This window comes from Zophobas morio, unplaced genomic scaffold (assembly GCF_036711695.1).
Source record: "Zophobas morio isolate AGI-343-1 ecotype UQ-CSIRO unplaced genomic scaffold, CSIRO_AGI_Zmor_V1 ptg000030l, whole genome shotgun sequence".
Lineage (NCBI taxonomy): Eukaryota > Metazoa > Arthropoda > Insecta > Coleoptera > Tenebrionidae > Zophobas > Zophobas morio.
In genome coordinates this window covers 501816-509117 of record NW_026972135.1, presented here as the reverse complement: position 1 = coordinate 509117, position 7302 = coordinate 501816, and the positions used below count along the sequence as shown (strand labels likewise).

Genomic DNA, 7302 nt, shown 5'->3' with positions numbered 1-7302 from the left:
TAAAACTCAAAGATTTATTTCTTTAGCTCGAATTACAACACTATCTATTGCAACGAATATGTACAGAAATTATTCCGGCACTCTTGACTGTCTTCACTGACTGAATGAATCCATTACCTACGGTCGCCTCTATTTAAACTCATATTCTCTGATCGAGATCCTTCATGAACATCCATCGCGACTCCGCTTCGCGACTCCCCTGGACGCTGCTTCGAGACGGCTCCAGATCTGTCTTTATGTGCCCGCCTCTCGGCCGTCGACACCGTCAGCAGTGATGATTCACCCATCAGCGCCGTGCGTACGTCCAGAAAGCTCTCGACGGCCATAGGCGTCGTACTGGGGCGGCGTAACGGTGTATTTCGTAACAGTATCATCTTCAAAATAGTACAACAAACAACAATAATATATAAATATAAATATAAATCATTTCTTCTAGACTACACCTTATAACAGTAACTTTTTCTAGAATAAATACATTAAGAAAAAATCCAACATCAAAATCTTCAAAAACGCCTAAATGAGCAAATCAACGAACACAGGGAAGTACATCTAAAACACTTTGGCAACATTTAAATAGAGGTCGTGTTCTATGTTCTTAAATCTTATACATTGGTGCTTTTTGACACAGTTGGAAGATAATATTGAGGTCAATTCGTGTTACACACTAGTTTTTTTTTTTTTGTTCTCAGGGTACAAAAATGAATACAAATTGACTACGAATATTCCTGTCATTAGTCTTGAGGTGATATTAAACCAAATAAGTGATATTATATACCCTGCCTTTATGAATAGAATACTTATTGCCTTACTCAGTTTGTTTCAGACTTATCTACTGTTACATATAAAGGTTTGTACAGTACAATAGGCTCCCTAATGTGGTGTTCATTTCCATCGTAGACTTGTCCGATAAGGAATTCTGGTCCGATAAATTGACCGCCTTCGACGTGAGTACACGCATGTTCTGCAAAGGACCGTAAATCAACAATAAATTATCCAAAAACCTACCGATTTCAGATGAATTTTCGTAACTTTAAAATTAAATTTTTTGATTTTTTAACACGAAAACTATTCAAATATAATATAACCAATTCTACTGATTCTAACAATGTAACTTTTGCTATACCAGCGTTTTTAAATTTCTAGCAAAAAAATCTTTCTTTATTATTATTATTATTATTATTAATAAGGACTCGATCGGGCAGAGGCTATGCCTGTTATGCCAGCGACAAATTGAGTAGTGGCTTTATCTTCAGTATAACTTAGAGATTTTTTGTCGCACAATATGTATCATATTTCGATTTAAAACTTACAACAGATGAAGCTAGCACTATATCCTTGGGTAACGCGTTCCAACTGTCAAACACTCTATTCGTTAAAAATTTTTGGCGAGCTAAAGTGCAAAACTTCAACTTACGCAACTTTAGAGGATGCCCTCTGGTGCGGTCTGAGGTATTGACAGGGAAGAGATGCCTCATTGGGGAAAAACTATTACTCAAGGACTGATAAGTAATGATTAGATCACCTCGTTTGCGCCTGTCTGAAAGAGGGCAGAGATGCATTAGTCTAAGCCGTTCGCAGTAAGGAGGCCGATTTATGCCGAACGGAAATCTGGTTGCTCGACGCCGAATAGATTCCAAGCACAAAATGTCTTTTTGAAGTATGGGAGACCAGACACCATTAGCAAACTCTAGCAAAGGTCGCACATATGTTTTGAAAAGTTTAGAAAAGACTAATGGACTAGCTTTGGAAAATGTTTTAGTCAGAAGAAAGAGCATTTTTTGTGATATGATATAATAATTTTGAGAAAAATAATCATGATAATGTCTAGAATTTTAGAAGATAAAGATGAAAACAAAGTTTTGTACCCTCAGAAGTCCTGGACGAAAATTTGGAAGCTTTCAATTAAGTGATGCCAGCAAAATACAAGCATTCGTATGAAAAAGAATATACGAATTTTTGTGAATGGAGGAAGCGAAATCATGCGAAAGGAGCAGACGAAAAAATAATTTTGCCTTATATTTCGGAATGGTCTAAAAATGCAAAATCTTCGTCAGGATGGTAGTATTATTCCCAACTCAAGAAAATGTTATCTGTGAAAGAAAATATTGATATAAGCAGGTTTGTGACATCGCAATGATTATTATTTATGAGGTTTTAAGCTATTCATTGTTATAGATTTCATCAAGTATCGGCTTTCCTAAAACAACAGTCTGTAGGGCACAGACCAAAGAAATCCAAGGTGTTCACGCCCGAAGAAATGGAAATGTTCTTAGATTGTAGTAACACTGGCAGCTCAGTTAGGTGTTGGTGAGCAGGGTGATGGGTTCACATATATACCTATTTATAATATTTTGGGCGCCAAGTAACTTACCTATGCCGTGTCACGCCGACTTAAGTTACTGAAAGTCTGATGTTTTTTTTTTTTTTTTTCTTTTAACACTGTGCACTGGAAGAGGGTCAAATTAAATTCGGTCAGATTTGGTTTACTAATTTTAATGAAAATTAAAAATTATTGTAACTTCAAAGTAATTATAAAATGATTACAAAAAAATGAAAGAATTATAATAATTAATTATTGTGCAAAAGTTGTAAAAAAATTATAGAACTTGCAAAGCTGCTTAAAATTAATAAAGTTAGTAACCCTAATTAAATTAACTGAAGTAACTTAGATGAATATTATACAAAATAAAGTTAGATTCCAAGTGAAATTTATAAAGTTGAAAGCATATATAAAAACAATTCTTACTAATGCTGATAGTAAGCGATAGCGATAAGCCTATTAAGATATTGAAGCGATAAAAAAACTAAAAAACTTAACATGGAAAATTACAATGTGGAGAAATAATATGGAATACGATGGAATTATGATATAACGAATCTACAAAATAGCGCTAACACGTGCCGTTATAACATGACGGTCCTTAAGGATGTTATTAAACATTATTTTGACCACTCAGTACTGATTGGCGCTTTAAGATATAAAAAAACTTATCTAATTGTACGCAAAGAGATAGAATTAGAAATTTCAATTAAAGCGAAACTAGAATTTTACGATAGTTCTAAGGCAGTAAGAACGGTAAAGGACTTAGCTGGCTGTAGATCCAAGGACATCTGCAGCTGGTGAACTAGCAACGTTCTCACAGACGAAGCAACTGCGATCTGCCCCGGGAAGTTGATAGCAGCGATCTGGAGTTGTTCGGAAAGCGAAATTCAGCGCCTTTCTTGACTTAGATTATGGAAAATCTCTCAATTCCAATATGGCGACGCAAAAAAATATCGATAATTACTTTGAGAAGGCCTCAAACGATATCCTCTGGAGTTAAGAGGTTCACCAACGATACTTGGTTGAGTTACACAACCCTAAACGGTACGAAAAACGATAGGTATCGGTAATCGGCACTAAGATTTCAGGACTCCTCCTGAACCTCAGAACACGACTTCACTCGCCGAATCACCACGACCGAATCCCCCTAAAATGGAAGACTTCCTCCACCATCCCCTCTTAAGGAAGACCTTTAATTCGCGTCGTACGCGTGTATTGACATATTTGACATCAAGATGGCGGATTGTTTACATCCGGAAGTCGTACCGATATTTTAGGTTCGCGTAGGCTTATAATTATCGTGGTTGATGAGATGTTGTTAGTACTAGTCGCAAAAGAATTAGAGTGAAGAAAAGAAGCGTGAAGGGAAAGTGATAGTAAAGTAAGAATGGAAAGATAGAAGAAGGGTTGCACTGTTTGGGGTGTCGACAAAGAGTGGAAAGGAAGGGAAGACCTTCCCCAAAACAGTACAACAGTACTCTGGGAAATAGAAAAGAGAAGACGAGAGGAAAGATAAGAGTGTAGAGAAAGAGATTTGAGTGGTATGGCACCCAGGAGTGCAGAGTGACACCCCCTGTGGCTTATAGCAGCCACCCGCTAAAATGGGAGGGGTAACAGGCGTAGCTCCAGCCGCCCCATATCGGCTGGCGCCAAAAACAAAGATGAAAACGGTAAGAAAACCTGAAAATCCGGAGGAAAACAAACATATGCAACCAGTTATACTTAATTTGACTACCGCAACTCTATTATACTTTCTTTTAGGCCCTTTTCTCTTTTTTAGTTGTCTTTTATGGCGTTCAAGACAGATGTTAAGTACCCAAGCATTTGTGTGGCCCTTTAAAATACGCCCCACACACCGGCAAGTAAAAGTAGCATGCTACAAGATAATCCTTCTAATGATGAATATTTAATACAAAAAGTAATTTTTATCGTAGAATTCGTGAATTGGTGGCCGAAGAATACACCGCTCATAGTTTTAGGCGTTCGAGTGCAACTCTACCAGCAGACTCTGTGGCAGCTTCAACAGTTGTAAAGTGACACGTGACACGGTGGCTGGCGTTCGAATAGTGTTAGAATACATAAAGGATTCTCTGAACATGAAATCGAAATTTTGAGAAGAATCATCAAGCAATCATCAAAATCGTTAATAATAGATCTGTCTTGAATTGTAACTTTTATATTTCAGACTACAAAGATAAAAACTAATTCACTGTTAATATTTCTGCAGAAGAAATAAAAATCTGTTCTTGTTTGAAATTTTTTAATTCACTAAACGCTTTGATTTCACTAGTGAATCATGAACTCCTTATGAAGGTTACTGTGGAGTTCATAATAACTATTTAACGAATAAATTTGTTAATAAAGGCGATTAATAATTGAGTTAGTTACAATACTTTTCCGGCGATCGTAATTTTATTAAATTACTGAAAATTCAAAATATGAGTTATGCAACCAAACATACAAGTGAATATTTTTATTAATTAACATTATTAGTTCACTAAATTTGGATATGTCCAAATCATGATTGATGCTTAAAGTGAACCGAAGTATACAATACTTTTTTTACTTTTGGGGAATTTCGGCGACAGTTCAGGAGGGACTGAGGGTATATCTGGTTGCCTAAAATCATGCATTAATAAGCCTCTTGCTCTCTTGCTTTTCTAATAAGAAAAGCTTTGATATGTTAAACACACCAAGCTCTCCTACAACTCTCTTTTCGAGTTATCTTCCTGTATCAATTAGTTCGATTTGGGTTTTCGTAAAGTGAAATTCAAAATTGCAAAAGTGTTTTAAAAATTATTTATCATCTGGTCATTTTAAAACGAAATTTATCCATTACTGAAAATTTTAATAGTTAAGAAATCGGTAGGTTTCTGTATAATTGCCAACACCGCCGCGAATTCTCCGATATAAAACGCATTGTCAAGTAAAACCGGAACGGACTTTAGCTTCTCAAAGTCTTGTCCAGCCCCAAGAAAACAGACTTACCGTATCGTATTGTAGGTGAGGTGTTCGTGTTCGGTATCCGGAAAGGTACAGTCGCTATAGTAATCGGGAAATTGACTTGGACAACGTCTACGTCTTTATCACTGTCTAGACTTACCTACAACTCGCAAAAGTTACACAGAAACCAACACCTCCGCCATACGTACTGAAAGCACATAATAGATTTGTACTAATCTACAAATTCCAACAAGTGTTGTAGGCATCGGAGGTAAAACAAGGCTATTGGAACTGTCCCATTTACTGCGAGAGTGCGGCTTGACGTTGCTCCCTCTGCAAGCAAACGTCACCAAGTCGTCGAAACCCGACTTCGAAATACCTGTATTCGAAAACAAGGTGCTTCAGGTCCTTGCTCACGTCCAGAGGACTCCTTGGTCGATGAAGAACTCGCAACACTTTTCCAGCCGGACTCGCAGTTTTACTTCGTCTTTACTTTGATTGTCGATTGTCGCTTTTAGCTTTACGCCGAGCGTTCGAGAACACAGCGGAGGCTGACGGTGCCTTTTTTGCAGCACCAGTCGTAGACGACTGGTTTTTGGTAAATTGACGGGTTATTGAGTCTTCGCTATTTGTGGTCGTGGGTCTGGGTTGTTGATAAGGGACGAATTTGGAAAGGTTGTCGATGTTTCGAGTTTTTCATTAAGCCTTCTTCAATTATAATATAAATCAACGATTTGTACAGTCTGTGCAAAAATATACTACGTGTTGGACGTAAAAGCTTTGAAAACACCGTTTTTCGCGGAAATTTACAATTCCGAAAAATTAAATTTTAGATCGAAGCTGACAAACGTACCAAAAGTCACCTACCTGTTCAGCCTCCCGGATATCCCGGGTTAAAGGTTTTGTAGACCGCCTGCACAATTAAGAACCACGTGTCCAATTTCGCGCCAACACTGCACGAATAACGTCATAGAAGATGGCAACTGCGTTCACCTAACGCCCACTTTCGCGATCTAACCTCTAGGAGGGTTTCTCGTAAACAACATTAACAATGCCAAGCCCTAGTACTGGAGTTTTAAATAAAGTGACGTAATAGAATATCGACTTTGACTCTAGATTCGTAGAGATTCTTATTTTTGGAACGTATATGTTAAAAGCTTGCTAGGACTCTCTTGAAAAATAGTATTTTAGGAGCAGCTTTAAAAATATGACACCACAAATTTGAGCTTAAAATTTAAAAATCTATTGTCTATTTGAATTTGTATATTTTAGAGACAATGTTAATCTACACTGGCATGCTTTTAAATAAAATATAATCTGATCTGTTCTACTTCTCCATTAGGTAAATAATCGTGAATAGTAACAGACACTGTTACGTATTTAAAGAAACATATTTTTGTTAAGATCTACTTAAAAGATAAGATTATTTCTTATAAATATTCATTGCCTTCTTGAGTCTCTGTCAAAATAGTTTGCTAAAAGTCAAATTAATACCATAATTATGTTGAACAAACAATATATTTGTTTTAGTTAGATTTATTAATTAAACTGTGATAATAAATGAAATACTTGTTAATGTTGCTCATTGTTAGTAATGTCACGATTGTTGATATGAGAAAAGATGGAAAGATGGTTTAGAATAGCATTTCTGGTTGCGTCTAGATTTTTTTAGACGCGGAGCTATCAAACAATACAGGGTGATTCGCCCTAAATAATGAATGTGATTTATGATTAGCGCCAACCCAAAATATATTATTCCTTTATTCCTAGGGTAGCACCAGAATTTAACAAATATCACAAATCTACAAAGTTTGTCGTTTTAAAAACGTCACTGTCACGCTTTACGTTTAAAATAAAAGTCGTTGGAAATAATTTGCTTGAAATAAACCCATCGCGGATTTTTTTTGGGGATAATGTAATTATGTTTGTTTACAGTGCCATTGTTGGAAAATTTGGATTCATCGCTAAATAAAACGTTCTTGATAAAACTGAGATCATTTAGCAGGTTATCGAACAAAATTGCAAAGTGTTAGTCT

General features: G+C 36.3%; 1 pseudogene; it reads right to left on the bottom strand.

The window, feature by feature from the left end:
- Window positions 1-6852, bottom strand: LOC135137840 (uncharacterized; annotated as a pseudogene).
- Between the last annotated feature and the right edge of the window lie 450 nt (window positions 6853-7302).